Genomic DNA, 16,774 nt, shown 5'->3' on the forward strand with positions numbered 1-16,774 from the left:
CTGTGTGCAACAGGAATACAAACTTTAAAGAAGTCTTTAGGTAAAGATGAAGGGTAAAACTCTGGTTAAACTACTAGGAAATTAATGTAATCTTATATTCCTTTGGGAACGAACAGTTGCGGTGCCAGTATTTAGCTAAATTTCCATTGATATCGCTTTGAACATTAGGCAACTTTTAATTTTTAAAGGAAGTAAAGGTGAGGTGTGAATAACAGCATGTCACAAAAAAGCAGACAAGAAATCTTGCTCTTCCGAGATTCTGCACTTTATACCGATTGCTTATTGGCTCACGGTATTTAGGAGCAGCAGTGGGGACCCAGATAATGTTTTATGTCTGCCTATTTGGGAGATGCTTTACATCTCAGGGGAGAGGGGAGATTGGGGGGAAAACTGTACTTAGGCATTAGAGCAACGTGAGGGGACTGCACTGTTTCATTGACAACCAGAATGCAATCTTCGAAGTCTGTAATTGCATATATTTAGTCAGCTATAATAGGTCAGAAGTTCAGGTTATCGTCGTTTTCTTTATGTTTTTTGGTTTGTTTTTGCTTTTCTCTTTCATATTTTATTATTATTATTTTTACACAGTTGTATTTTGCAAGCTTAATTTTATCCTGGGGAGGGGATTAAAAAAATTTCCTGACATGGGATCAGAGAGCTGAGGGGTGCTGTCAAGGTACCTGTGGGACCTTAAGTCACTTGTTTCACAACATTTTTTTCCTTATCATAGAGAAAGCATATGCCATATGAGAATTATAGTATGAAGAGGTGAGTTAGATACTAAGGAGTTAGGCTACCTGGGGAACTATTTGAGTAAGACCTGGTGAAATTAAAGTGTCTAATAAGCTTTGACTACTTTTCTTTTGGAATTGTTATACCACTTTTTAACTCTGCCTGATGGGAGTTATATATCTTAATAGCCCAAGAAGAAAGTAGAACTTCTTAAGAGTTCAAAATAGGACTCTGCTTTTCTTTGAGTATTAGGAGAGAATGAAAATCTGAAAAGTTAAGAGTGCTGAAGAAACTAGGAGTTGGCATTATGAGTTGGAGATGTTCTTTAGGTAGGGAAAACCTAAAATCTCCTAATTCAGCAGAGAAATAACAGTTTAGAAGATGCAGTCCATGCTTTGGTGTATTAAAGAGATGGCATCTAATTACTTTGTATTTAGTAAACATCCACTCATTCATTCAATTCCGTTTAATATATGTATAAATATATAGTATGATATACATGTCTTTATATGTATATACGTATGTGTGTATATATATATATGCATGTATATATGTTTGTGTGTGTGTGCACAGGATTTGGGGGCACATAAAAATATTTAGAATGAAGTTCTTTTCTCTGAGGAACTTACCATCTGGTTGGTGAAAGCAAGCACGTAAGGAAATCATTATAATACAAGATAATAGGACAGATATTGAAGAGAAAAGGCGCTCTTGGGTTTAGAGGTGGAAGTGATCCTTCTATTTGCAGGATAGTCAGGAACATTTCATAAAGAAGGTAGTATAAATTGTGATCTTATCTTTGGACCTAAATCAGATTTCTTTTGCCTATTTTTGGGCTCATTCTTTAAGGTAGCTAGCTCCCTCTTAGTAGAGCAAGTTTTTGAGTTGGGACGTTAAAGGAGAATATCTAATAATATGCTAATAATATGCTAATAAGTGTGTCACTCTTCCATTATGGGTGCCTGTAATGGACTTAATGCTGGTGGTCCTTCAAATCAGTTCCCATTTACCCAGATGAGTTTTTTTTTTTTTTAAATTGGATCCTGTTTGGAAAGTGCAAGTGGTATAAACATGGGGTTCTTATCCAAAAGCAAAATTATCGATAGAAAAAATGGGTGGTCATTTTAGAAATGGCAAAGAAGCCTTGGCTGGACTTTAAATGTGGAATTGACCTAATTCAGCTATGCTATTCTAAAATGGCCAAAATGCTTTTTTTTTTAAGTACCAAACTTCTTTTTAATACTCCAACCAAGCAAAATGGGAGGAAAAGTGAAAGGTAGATGCAATCTCATAGTATTGAAGAATTTAACAACATGTTCAATTTAAGGACATTTACAAACTTTCTAGATCACTATAATTCGGGTTTACAGACCTCTAATTTAAGGCACAGCAGAGGCAAAAGAATTACAGACTCCCTGGGAGCTGGAAGGACTGGGTTACTTCTTTCCAGCCTTACCAAGAGTGAGATTCTGAGAAAGAATTTTTTAAAAAGAAATTTTGTTTTCCACAGTTGTAACTTTAGGTGGTATGCTTTTCAGCTTGTTTATATTAGCTGTCTGGGGTTGAGCTGACATTTTTCAAATATTAGAGCAGTAGAATGCCTTTTGAGGAAATCTGAAATGTAAGTTAACAGGAAGGGCACCCAGAAAGTGCAGGAATTCCTGCACATTACAGGAAGACAAGCTACAGGAAAAATGTGTCATCTACACTACCCGGGAGAGAAAAACTATTGTTATTAGCCATAATGATCTTCTGAGGGAGGGAGGGACGGAGGGAAAGAGGGAGGTAGGGAAGTCTGGCATCTCCAGTTCACCTGAAAATAAACAAAAAGTTTGCCCCTGTTAAAATACACTCGTTCTCACTTTTCCTGCTATTCACCTTTAAAAAAAATTAGTTTCTTTTAGTTTAATATAATAATCAGTAAAGCATGTAAGAAATGCCTATAGGCATAATTCAGAAGCATACAGCAGAGTGACAGGAAAGGGCTTAACACTACTGAGTTCTTTGCTTCTGTAATTCATTCCACTCTGGGAAATGAAATGTGTAAATTTCTCATTCTGTGTAAATTCCTTTGGTAGATTGTACGAGACGGACTTGTCCTGCTTAGCCTGTAATCTGAGCCAGTATGTTTTATAACCCCGTACATCTCAGGACACAAAATCAGAATAGGTACCTTGAGTCGCCTGAGCCTTGTTTTGTATCAGTGCTGCATGGAGTTCTTTACAGCATGTCACACGCTAGCTGTAGGGGGCTACTGAGGGTCTCTTGGTGGTTAATTTAATGCTGGAGAGAAGGGTTGAGATTCTTATCCCTTTGTTTTTCACAGTTTAGTATTATTTTAACTACTCTCCACTATTTTAAAATCTGAAAGCTCTACAAGAAATATTTTTAAAACTTAAAAGAAAAAAAATCACATAAATAATACTTGTTCATTATAGAAACACTTGATAGAAAAGGAAAATAAGAATTACTAGTTACCACAGTATAACATTTTGGCATGTATCCTTTTGGAGTTGTTTTCTATTCTATGTATATGAAAAATTAAAAATATGTGTAAAACTCATGTCTATTTAGTCACCTTTTGTTTCATGTGCCAATATACTGTGAAATATTTCCAAACTGATATATTACTACATTCAGAATATTCAATTCCACTGTACTTATTTAAATTGGATCTTAATATTTATTAACTTTCACTATTATGAATATTGCCATGATGATCATTCCAGTTCGTACCTTATTGTGCTTGCCATGGCCTGAGACTAAATTCTTGGAGGCAAATACAGGTATGGATGTCCAATCTTCCCCACTCCCCTCTCTTTTCTACCTTCTGAAAATAGCTTTTTCATTATTATAAAAATGATAAATAATCATTGAAAAATTTAAACCAAAGAGAAATTTATAATAGGAATATAATACTCACTCAAAGTCACAACACCCAATTCCTGTTAATTTTTTGGTGAGTATCTCTGCATTTGTACATACATACATACTCATAATGTTATTTTATACATCTTTATATGATGTTTTGCAACTTTCTTTTTTATACTGTACCGTATATCTTGGACATCTTTCTTTATTAGTACACATACAGTTATCTCATTATTTTGAACCATTGCATATTTTAATTTGTAAAAATGTAGCTGTTTATTTAGTCAATCTCCCACTGGACTTTCACATAGTTTTCCTTTTTTTTTTTCACAGCTATAAAAATCTTTGCACATTTGCCCAATTATTTCTTTAGGACAATAAAGTGGAATTGGAAGTCCTGGGTCAAAGGGCATGCACGGGTATATTGCCAAATTGTCCTCTAGAGATGTAACACGAATTCTCATTCCCAACAATAGTGTTTGGAAGTGCTCATTCTTTCCTTTCAAGCATTATGGTAAATATTGCCAAGTAAATTGCTCTCCAGAAAGGCTGTGCCTTTTTTCATCCCGGGTATAATAATTTGAAAAAATCTTTGCCAATTTGATAAAAGGTATTAATACCCTACTCTTATTGGCATTTTTTAGTAATAAGTTTAATTTTCACTTTTATTTTGATATTTGTGTTTTATGTGTTTGAATTTCTTTTTTTTCCTCATAAAATATATCTTTAAAATTTTAATTTGGGGATCAAATTATTTTCAACGTTAGGCCAGAAAATTCCAAGATTGTAGGGGTTAGGTAATCGTGGGTTGAAAGCTGAGTTCCATGTGTCTAAATAATTCAATTTCTTGATGAGGTTTAATTTTAATTTTAAACAAAATGTCTTAAGTAACTATCTCATATTTTATGAACTCATTTTGTTTATACTATCTATAGCTATTTAGACCAATATGAAAATAATTTTTAAAATGTAATGAGCTGATTAAAATTCCAGCCTGGGAAATAACTTACTTCTCGGCATTTCTGCATTTTCAGTTATCTCTGCAGGTGAAAGTAGTTTTTCTATAGTTTTGTAAATAATCCTTACATAGTGTCTGGTTGTGTTATATGCATCGTTACAGAATAATTTAATTTAGTTTTTTTTTTTTTTTTTAGCTTCATGTGCAATGCCTAATCACAAAAGGTTACTAACTTAAATTTGCTAGGTTTGTTAGAAGAATTAAGCCTAGGATCAATTTTGATGAATGACCTCACAAGTTATATAAGTCAAGCAGACTTAACTTATTCTTAATATAGCCTTAGTTAATCTGCCTATTTATGCATCCCGATATTAAGTGGTGGGATTTAGAGCTATGAAAGAAGTTTTATAGTCCAATCACTTCATTTTACATTTGAGTAAACTGAGGCCTTGGAATGAGTGGTTTGCTTGAAGGCATTAGAACCATAGGTAGAATTTAGATCTTCTCATTGTCTGTCCCAAAGTTCTTTTCACTCAGTCACACACCAACACTAGTAATCCACATTTATAAAGTATTTTTTCCCTTCAGTATCTTTAGTATTTTTCACAGTTTTTGTTTTGTTTGTTTCTGTGGGAGCAAGCTGGCAAGGGGGGCTGACTGTACAATCAGCAAGGGTTATTTTTCTGTGCCCAAGAAATAGTGATACATGAATCATGGTGGTAGAGTTTCTTACCAATTCTCTGCCAAAGGATATTTTGCAAAAGCTCTCATTTTGATTCCCAATGCCTATATTGTACAGCTGCAAGTTTTCACCACTGTAATTGTCGTTTGCCTTTTACGGACTATCTCTTTTGAAAGCCCCTGCTGGATAGCTAAATTTCTTTTTATGTTATCTTTGCATCTTCAGCTCTTTTAGCGTTGTGGTTATAAATAATAGGTGCTCAATGAATGTCTGACAATGAAAGTATTTTTCATCATCAGGGATAGCTATCATTTTTTCCCTAAGTTTTATTAAGGGTTTGGGGTAATTAAATTATAGTGCAATTTTCTTCCTGTGCTTCCTTGTTTGCATTAATATTCCCATTATGTCTTTGCTTGCTTATTTGGAAACTGCAAGAATAGTATAAAAAGCTACCTACAATGGCTGAAGAAGTGTCATTTCTCCTACCTAGGCCTTCTAAACAGATTTAAAGGCTGCATGATCCTTTGCTAACTCTTCCTTTTAAAAATCTGAGGGACTAAGATGAGCTGTCCAAAGAATCCAATCTTATAGGATTGAAGTGAAATTCTCCATCCTGGGCTGGTTTCAGGAGCTGGGTTGTGAATCTGTGGAGCCTCTGAAGGGTTATCAAAGGTAACGTGAAAGTTTTTAACAGCTGGCTGCCCTGTGACAAAACAGAACTCTGTAAGGATAACCCCCAAATGAAATGATTCCCCACTTCCTCCTCGACCATCACTGCTGACATCCACCCACTTCCTGCCTGGGTTTTGTTTCCTACTGTATCTTCTCAGATGGTCTTCCCTCCCTGAGCTGGTCCATACAGTTCTCGATGTAATCTGTAAGCCCCCCTTTTTTCCTACATCAAAGAGGATATTCAGGTTATAATCCACACACAATGAGACCTACCACAAATCATCATAACTTAGCTCAGGTCTGAGCTGAAGGATTAAAGAGGCACTTGCAGGATCCCCCATCATCTGTTTTACTTTCTAGTCCATGCATTCCTCCTTAAGTCAGTTCCTTGGGACCAGCCTTCTTTGTACAGACCATTAGCCCGAGATCTAGACCCTGACCACTACCCCTAACCCCACCACTCCCAGTGCTATCATCATGATTATCCCACCACCACTTACTATATGTCTGTCACTTTTCAGGTATTATGCTTTTGAATGTCACATAAACCTTAAGAAGGCAGATACTGTTATCACCCTTATTTACAAATGAGGAAATTAATTGTTGCTAAGTTGTCCATGGCTGGACGGTAAGTGGCAGAGGCAGGATGCAAAGCCAGGCCTGTCTGAGCACAGGGCCCCATGCTCAAGTGTCAGCAAGCTATAGCCCCTGGGCCAAATCCAGCCCCACCTATTTTTAAATATAGCTTGTGAGCTAAAATGGTTTTCCCATTTTTAAATGATTGAAAAAATCAAACTAATTATGTTTCACGACACATGAAAATTATATAAGGTTCGAATTCAGTGTCCACAAATAAAGTTTTATTGGAACACAGATACGGTTATTCATTTACATGTTTTTTATGGCTGCTTTTTGCTCTACAATGGTAGAGTTGAGTACTTGCAATGGAGACTGTATACCCCAGAAAGCTAACAATATTTGCTATCTCGTCCTTTTCAGAAAAAGTTTGCCAACCCTTCCCTTTATGACTTTTACTCAATGGAGTAGTGGGGTCTTTTCATGATGGGCCTTTCACATTACATTCTTTTTTGGCTGTAATTGGAAGTCATTAACCTGGATAATGACAGGCCTGCTACTCAGCCAGCGACCTCTTGGGCCCAGGCCACAGGAAATGTCTGAGTGGTGTTTCTCCCAGTTAGGAGAATTGTAGGTCATTTCTCATTTCTGCTGACCTAAACTACCCGTCTCCTTCAGCCCATCCTGGGGTCCTTTCCCCTTAGCTGTGCTCTTCCTGTTTGCTTTATATGTCTTTTCTTTTTTCCTTTCCATTGAGAAGCTGTTCTTTAATTCTCTTCATTCTCCCCTTTCTGATCCCACATTTTCTTCAGAAAGTAAATAAACTAAAAACAACTTTCATGCTACCACGATTGCCCAGCTTGGAGGTTCATCATTTCTTTTGTGTGAAGATGAAAACCTCCCTCCGTAGTAAGACAACCTGCATCTTACCCAGATAGGTTTTTGGTTATCATCTCCCACAGAGGGTAGAGCTGTTTTCTTACATTAACCCCCTAACCCTGGGTGGGCGATTTTTCTTTTGAGTATGTGTATTCTTTTGCTTACCGTCGCTTAAATCATGGGTATTCTGTGTCTGTAGGAGGGAAGGTTTTGAAAAAAGTTCTGGAAATAAAGGGAGGTAAAGGCATGAAAAAAGAGTAGCTTTACTAGAGTGAGCCCAGATTTGTTCACCATATGAGGGGTCTCCCAAAAGTTCCTGGAAAGATTCATATTACCTTTTAATTCCATTTTTTTCATGAACTTTTTGAAGTCCTCTCCTATTTGGAATGAGGTAAATTTAAGTCACATATAAGGAAGTGCTAATTCCTGCCATCCCAGATGGTATCACTGCTGTGGATTCTTTCTATATTCAGATGATGCTCTGTAGTGGATGTGAATTATATCATTTACTCACTAGGACTCAGTGAGGTGATGCCCCATTTTGTAGGTGAGCTAACTGCGGCCCATGAGGTTAAGAACTTGCCTTAGATGTCAGGCTGATAGTGGCAGAGCAAAGGCTTTAGTCGAGGTCTGTCTGACCTCAAAACCTGAGTTCCTGACTCCTCCACTTGAGCTGCTGCTCTAAAATAAATTAATGAAACCCATGTCATAAAAAGACATAGTTAGAGACAGGAAACGCAAACAGATTCCAACAGGATTTTGGGTAGATTTGAACAATTCATGGCAAAGTATGGTAATTAAGTGGGACTGACCTGTGTCTAGCTAGTTATAGGTTCCTTTTGACATGTCCTTTTAAGAGACTGTTGATTATGGAATACCACGTCTGACTCATTCTGACTCTTAATGTTGGATTCCAAGTAGAAAATATCCATTGGTTGAAGGAAGCTGATTACGATTCGTCTCCTGATAGACACTGGTCTTTATACACAGGAAGTTTATGTTAAAACGTTGGTAGCAAATACTGATTCCATTTGCTGTCTTATAGGCTGTATCACACAGAAACTATGCAGACTCAAACGTTGTGTGTTTCCTCACGTGTTCAAGTTAAATTACTTTAAAACAGTAATAAGAACATGGCCAATGTGGCGGCATACCTAAGAACAGGAATACCGCAGTCCCTTTTTGGCTTAGTGATTTCCTTTCTTCCTGGTTATTTCTACGTAGATGTAGCAAGTGCAGTTTCCTTGAAATTATGAATGAACCCACGTCTCCACTGTTTTTCTCTTGCACAGGACAGTGTGGAGGAAACTGGAATTGCCTCTTTTTGTGATAGAGGGGGTTGGGGGGTTGGGAATGGGTTTCCTTTTAAACCAGTGAATTCTTCCTTGGCTTTCTCTCCAGCCAAAGCAGAACAGTCATACCTGTGCTTCTGTCATCTCTCGTGATCTTGTGCTGACACCATGGGAATAGATGGTCTGGATATTGACAAGTTATTTATTCGCTTCATTTATTCTCCCTCTTCCAATCCCACAAGAGATGGGATGACTTAGAGATAACAGTAAGGCTAGAATCTAAAGAAGCAGCAGGAACAGAATGGTAAAGAATGTGGGAATTATTTTGTAGTAAATATGCGGAGACAGCCTTTCTGTGATATTTGAAAACCTTACAAGGTAGTCTCCCCACTTTATTTACCCCTTCCTGTACGCCAAACCCCTTTGCCATTTGAAAAAAAATAATAATCCTGTAGACTCTGGACATACCGAAAGAGAGAACTTGGATGAGGGGTTTGTTCAGAGCAATTGAACAAATACATTTTTGATTAATTGTTATGTTTAAGACATTGTGCTGGATGGAAATTAACAAATGCATTTGACTCTGCTCTTTCACTTATTAGCTATGAGGCCTTGGAAAATGTATTTAGCCTCGAACTTCAGTTTCCTCACCTTCTAAATGGAGGAACTGACACTCATTCGTGGAGGTGTTATGAAGATTAAGCAAGGTCACGTATATAATATGCTTCGGCCAGTGCTTTGCATTCATTTATTCAACAAATATTTATTAAGTGCACCTTGCTGTAGTAATCTCTCCATAAGCTTGCATCGCTCTTCCTTTCTTTCTATCTCTTAAGATGCTTATGGTCTAGTAGGAAGTAAGAAAAGCACAGAAATGTATAGAATACAAACTAGAATCCTAGATGTGCTTAGAAAAGGTGCTTTGAGTTGGGAGGCCTTATGAGTAAGACGGAGATCAGGAAAGTGTTTACAATGTATACTGAAGCATCAATGGGATTGTCAGAGTTGACAAAGAAATTGGGTCATAGATCCAAAGTTGGTGGGAAGGAATTTTGACTTCCAGTATCTAGTGGCAGCAATAGAATGTTAACATAGAACAATTTTTTTAAAAAAAATTTAATTTTAATTTTAATTTTTTTCAATATTACTAGTATGTATATTGTTACAAATCTTACTTATTCTTTATGCCCCTTGTCCAATCTCTCCCTATCTCTCTTTCCCTCCCCTCCCCCCTCTAATTACCCTAGATTTCTTCTCTCCCTCTGAAAGAGTTATGGTTATTCTGTTAATTTGTTGCCTAGATGATCTGTCCAATGCTGAAAGGTGTTCAGGTCCCCCAATAATATCACAGAAGAGCAGATGCTTCTTCTGTCACTCAAGACAGAACAATTTCTTAGAAGAATAAAAATGAGAAAATTCTCCAGCAAAATACCTGGAACTTAAAAGACCTTACTTGTGTTTTCTGATAACTTTCTTTTTCTTACAGAGATAAGTATTGTAGTTATTGCTTATGACCACAATAGGTCAATAAGTGAAATGTGTCATATCTCATACTTTTAGGTGTTTTTTTGACTTGTGGAAACTCCAGGAAATCTAGAGGTTAATAGTTAAACAAGTATATCATATCAAGCGGGTTTATAGACACAGTGAAATTATATAAGCAAGCTGTTGGTTCAATAATCAATGTGTAGCTAGGTTGGGGCATATTTTCCAGAACATGGGCACAGCTGTAATTTTCATTTTTTATTTCAATTTTAATCTTTCTTTCTGATGTGCCAACCTGCGTTTTCTATTTCTTAGTGTTTTTCTTTGTTTTCTAGCATCATCTGAAATCAGTTTAAGAGGAGGAAAACTGTTCAATGTACTTTTGAATTCTCATTTCACTTACCTCAAGAGTGGAGCTCTAGAAGGTTCTTTGTTTTGCCAAACTTACTTTCACAAGTGTGGTGTTGGATACTGGCAAGGGAGTTCAGAATTTTTTAAAAAATATTTTTAACATCAGAAAAATACAGCCTAAAATATAAATATCCTTAATACAATTGACAGATTAAATTCATTTTTTCTTTTATTATCATGGTTTCAAAACCTACAGCTCACAATGGGCTGTTTCTCCGTGAACCTAGTGCTTAGTCACCTTCCTTTTCCTCAGTGACTTCATTCAATCAGAGTCAGTACAGTGGGTAAGCAGGGTGAACTGAATCAGCCCCAGTCAGAGTCATGTAAGCCACGGGGCAGTTTTTGCCTCACCCTGCTGTGCAGTTAAAGAGAACATGACCCACCCAGGTAGATAGGACCTGCCAGCTATATCATCTCAGTCAAGTGGCTTGCTATGTCTTTTACTAGGGACTTTGTTCCTGAATGAGCTTCTATTTTTATAGAGAAAGTAGGGGGAAATGCAGATTTAATCATGCAATTGGTTTAAGAATGAGATTGAGAAATTTTGATATATTAGGGTTAGAATAATTTTTTTCCATCCCCAATTTTAATCTTTCTTTCTGATGTGCGTATCTATTTCTTGGTTGAATTTAATAAGCATTATTGAACAATTAAATAAATTATCTGTACCTTGCATTGTGCTAAGTGAATACGAAGATGAATAGAACCCTATTTCTACCCTCAGGAGCCTCGTAGTCTAGTGGGATGTATTTGTTTGCTAGGGCTGCTGTAACAAAGTACCACAAATTGGGTGGCTTAAGGAACAGAAATTTACTGTTTCACAGTTTTGGAGGCTAGAAGTCTTAGATGCAGGTGGCAGTAGGGTTGGTTCCTTCTGAGGCTGAGGGGAAGAATCTGCTGTGTTTGTTCCCTAGCTTCTGGTGGTTTGCTGGCAGTCTTTTGTGTTCCTACACTTGTAGATTCATTGCCTGGATCTCTGCCTTCGTGTTCACATTGCATTCTCCCTATCTGTGTGTCTGTATCCAAATTTCCTCTTTTCATAAAAAAGCCAGTCATATTGGAGTAGGGCCCTACCCTATCCCAGTATGACATCATCTTAAGTAATTACATATGCCACAACCCTTTTTCAAGTAAGGTCACATTCTGAGGTGCTTGGGAATTAGGACTTCAACATATTAACTTTGGGGGGATGTAGTTCAATCCACAGCATGAAAGACAAACATGTCGGTGAACTAATACTCCTCTGCATGATATACGTGTAAGTTCTGGTACAAGATGCAGTTAGGATATGGAGGAAGGTGGGACTCATTACTCAACCTGCGAAGATCAGAAAGCCTGTCGGTAGAGAGAGGATGTTAACTTGGTGTAATAGAACTTGAAGTGTGGTTCTCAGGAGAATAAGGAAGTAAAATAAGCCTACCTGCTCCTTTTTCTGGTTTTCTATCATCAGTGACAGACTGGATGCTTCTAAACTGGGTTGCATTAAATTAGAAAACACACACACACACACACACACACACACACACACACACACACTGTTGATGTATTTATTCCCAAAACTTAATTAGTGTTTCGTGGTAATGAGATCTACAAAACACTCTCAGGGGTTGTCACAGGCAACTTTGATGTATAGATACAGGGACAGGGCTTGCTGGGAGGGGGAGGGGTCATCCTTCCCATTGTAACAAATGGTTCTTGTCCTATCAGAACAAAGCCAAAAAGGGAACAGGAGGAGTAAGAATCAAGCTAGGTGAAGCTTATTTTTAGAAAAGTCCTGTAAGTCTTTTTTTTAAAAAAGTACTATTTGAGTGTTATGAAGCTTCTGTAATATTGATTATTAACTAAAGGTGTTTTCAACTGCGTGTCTACTTATACTAGGCAGCTTTATTTTGTTAATGTGGTCTGAGTACGTTTAGCATAAAATTATGTATAAACATACCAGGAGCTATTTGAGCAAGAGGCGATGATAAGGAAAGAAATTGTCAGACATGTTATGAGAGGTGGTTGGGAGTAAGGTCCGTGGGACCTTTTTTCTTTAAGAACTTTTTGCAGCTTAGAACAGACGTCCTTCATTTGTCAGATTGTCCTGCCAGGGTGTTGATAGTGGCAGGTTTCAAGTGTGGGGGCCAGGTGGGCCACCCAGAGAAAGTCATAGGAAAGTGAGGCTGAGGCCTGGGCATCCCTCAGAGCTGGGGGGGAATGGTCTTGGGACAGGTGATCTGGATGTGTAACCAAAGAACAGGTGGGCAGCTAAAGCTAGGCAGAGAGTCAAGAATTAGATGAGTCAAGAAGGAGAAGAAAGAAAGAATATGTGGGCAGGTCGATTGCAAAGCAGGGATCAGACAGTGAAAGAGCCCAAGAAACCAGGCTGCAGAGTCCAGGCAATAATATATGCTTTTATTCCTTATTATCCCTACCTATAAGAAACAAGTATCCACCTCACCTGTTTCTTTCAGCTTCAGCAGCAAACTTTGTTCATCTGGCTATTGTGTGAAGATGTGCTCATAAGAAGCCTGGGGAGATAGGGTGTAGAAGGATATAAAGAAAAAAAAAAAAACAAAAAACAAAAAACAGAAGCTCGTTTGGGGCTTGTTTAAAACGAGTTCAGACTTATCTTCCATGCTGAGAACCTGGGCCCGGCTCTGCAAGTGGGACCTATGGAGTCAGAGGAAAACAGGAAGTAGTGAATCAGCTGGATTGTCAGGCCACTCGGTTTAAGACAGAAAGCAGCTACTGTCTTTTTCTCTCAGGTTAGGAGATGCACACAGCCTAATGTGCAAAAATAGCCTTGAGTCCTAGACATCTCAGTCCAAGGCAAAGCTGGATAGAAGAATCTCGAGCACGAGAGGGAGGGTTGTACTGCTACTGTGTTGTATAAATATATCAGGGGCATGTAGAGATTCAATCTTCGGGAAAGCAATTGACCAGGATCACGAACCTGCACAATTTTTATATTCTTTGACCCAGCATTTCTATTTATGGGACTCTATCCTATAATAGTGATTATTGAGTGTCTGCTATGTGCAAGCTTTGTGATCAGCACCTTTCCTTATTAGCTTAAATCCTCATAAAAACCTGAGAGGTGGGTAATATTGTTCCCATTTTACAAAGGAGGAGATTGGAACTCAGGTGAATAACTTGTTCCAGTTAGTGGTTGCAGAGCTGGGATTTGAATCTAGTTCGTTTAAATTGTAAAGCGCGTGCTTTTTACCATGCCACTGCCATGTCAAAATAGTGAAAAATAGAAACACACTTGGTGTATAATAGTAAGCAAATAGATAATGTTTTCAGGTACCCACCTGACATAATAGGTTATGAAGAGAGGGTGAAAACATTAGCGGAAAGATGGTTATGACCAGGAATAATGGCTATAAATGTATCTGGAGTGTGATTACAAGTAAGTGCATGTGTTTGTGTATTTGTCTGTATTTTGTTTTACACCATGTAAGAGTCTTTCTGAGGGAGAATGTCATTGAATCCAAGTGCAGGAGGTACAGCCAGGCCTGGCAGGGACTAAGCAATGCATTCTCTGCCTCCCTGCCTCGCTCTTTCTCACTTTCCCTTTGCAGCCTCCCTCATTCTGCCCTTCTCTGAGGGCCTTCTCTGCTCTCTGCCTTCCTCTGTGGACCAGGTTTTTGCTAACTCTTCAACGTGCCCATGGATTAGAAGAGCCACTACCCTGGCATTTATGTGATTTTTCAGTTTCCCTACTCACCATTCTTTGCCTACTTTCAGTCTCTGGTCTCAGATAAAATTCTCTCTTTCCAACAAGACAACCCCCCCCCCCCCCAAATCTGATGGTGAGTGGCTGCTGGATTGGCTAGATCTGAGTCAGGTGTTCATCTTGTGCACATGAGGAGTTACCACGTGGTCTACTGCCTCTTAGAGGTGCTGCAGAACCAGGTTGTCTGGGTAGAGAGCATAGGTGGGACAGATAAACGGATTGACATAAAAAGCAGACTAGAAGGAAATGCATGAAGAAAATGAAAGCAAAAAGTATGGCTAGTTAAACTTATACTTAAATGAAGCTTTGGCAACATTGTGACCTGTGATGTTTACATTGTTTTTTTTTTTTTTTTTAAAATAAAATGTCATTAAGAAATTGCATACTGTTCATAATAAAGAACTTGGTTATTAAAGGAGATGCATATCCTCAGATTTGCTCATATCCTCTGTGAGTGCAAGAGGCTCAGACCATAGACACTATCATTTCTTCTGTTGCTGGTTGCCTTTATAAGGAGGCCACCAGAGCTGCAAAAAGAGCTGCAATACCACCTGGTGAACCAACTGAGGCAATGCCCTTGAACTGAGAGAACAACATGGAGAAGACACATTGGTGGTCTCTAATGTCTAAGTGACAAATACAAGATTAATTGTCCAGTGATGTGACAGTTCCCCAATTATATGTGGTGAAAAGAGTCTAGACAATAAATAACAGGGAAAATGCAAAAACAAGATTTTAGAATCATGGATTATTACATCTAGCAGAGACTTTAGAAATCATCTAGGCCGATCACCTTATTTTACAGATGAAACAATTATGAGTAAGAGAGATTAAGTAACCTGAAAGGCCAAAGCAGTGGTGAGTCAAGTCTGGAAGACAGACCTCCTGAAACTCATGCCTGGGCTGTTGTTAGCATCGCAGAGGCCTCTGGATACTAAGTCAACCTTTGACTCTCTGGGGGACACCTTTATTCTTCCTATGAAGACAGACGCTAACCTTTGAGGTTTAAACATAAAAAACAAACAAGAGCACCAGGTATGGTAGAAATCAGGACCTTTGTTTATTCAATCTGTCACCAGATGATTGAACGGGTCTGTTCTATCACGCATGCAGCCATTCATTCATTTATTCATTCCCTGAACATTTATTACCTGCTTCTGTATGGTTCATGGCTAGGCACTGGGGAATGTGCAGAGAAATGATTCTTACTCTGCAAAGCTCACATTCTAATGGGGGACAGATGTGTCTACCAATATTTGTGATTTAATGATAGCTCGAAGAAAATGTGATTAACCGCTTGGATCTTGAAAGGTGAATGGGAAAATCGGGAATTGGGAGTAGGTAGTCAAAGCAGGCCCAGCTTTGATCTGGGGGATGTTGTGAAATGGCATGAGTGTCCAGGGAATCCTGAAGCACTGTGTGGTTAGAAGGCAGGGGGTCATCTGGAAGAACAGTGAGAGATGAGGTAGGAGAAATAGGCAGTGGCCATGGTATGGAAGGCTTCGCAATTCAAGAGGCATTCATTGCCTGATTCACATATGCCTGTAGTACTACTCAGAGAGGATTTCTTCCAGCAGCTAGATTAGCATAATTTTGTATTTTAGACTCAACTATACATCTATGTCCCTTAGCAACAGGTTAGTATTCTGAGCTCAGTATGGAAGGGAGAGCCAAATTGGCTTTGAAGAGCTTTCCTTTGGCAAGTCCATGACTAAATTTATCAAAGAAAAAAAAAAAAAGATTCTAATGTTCACAGGGAAGAGAGTTTGCACGGGTTGATTAGTATTGGACGTAGTTGTCATTAAGTACCATTTAATGACTCAGCTCAATGACATTTTGTTGGCATTTCACCAGTGTGCACTTGCCTGTGTTCAATAGGGCATGACTCGAGGTCTGATTATATGGTTTCATTCATCCGGGCATATCTCCTACCATGCTTTTTGGTTTTTAGCTAACTGAGTTGACATTCCTACCTGCCAGGGAGGTCCTGCTAGTGTTATTCACATCCCAGTGCCTGCCATTCCATTCTGGAGGTTTGACAGAACAGAAAACTCAGCCTTTGTGTTCTAGAGCTGAAGACTCTTTCTGGACCTTTGGAAGTCACCATTAATCTCTGAAAGAAAAGTGTGCTCCAGGGTTTTCCAGAGAGTCTTACAAATGTGCAGGAGGGAACTCCGAGGTGACATGAAATGCCAAACCAAACCTAAGGTGGTCTCTTCCAAATTCAATAAGCAGTTAATATTATTTTGGGGTTATTTTTCCACTTTCTTTTTTAATTTAAAATTTCTGAAGTCTGTATCCACAGCCTTGCCTAGATCTTGGCAAAGAACTTAGCAACAAATCAGAGAAAAAAAAATTAATTAGTTATCTGTATTTTTAACTAATACCTATGATCTCATTCACATCATCAAACCTCTTTGGGCCTGAGTTTCCTCTTCTGTAACTGGATAGTCACCACATTCAATTGTTTCAAAGAAATGCCTCATTTGATT

At 38.2% G+C, this 16,774-nt stretch overlaps 1 protein-coding gene across 1 annotated transcript in view; it reads left to right on the forward strand.

Annotated features, from left to right (window-relative positions):
• Nucleotides 1-16,774, forward strand: part of MAP2K6 (mitogen-activated protein kinase kinase 6) — a 106,002-nt gene that overhangs the window by 614 nt on the left and 88,614 nt on the right. The gene's annotated exons all lie outside the window — the stretch shown is intronic.

The sequence above is a fragment of the Cynocephalus volans genome, chromosome 16, assembly GCF_027409185.1.
Source record: "Cynocephalus volans isolate mCynVol1 chromosome 16, mCynVol1.pri, whole genome shotgun sequence".
In the NCBI taxonomy this organism is placed as follows: domain Eukaryota; kingdom Metazoa; phylum Chordata; class Mammalia; order Dermoptera; family Cynocephalidae; genus Cynocephalus; species Cynocephalus volans.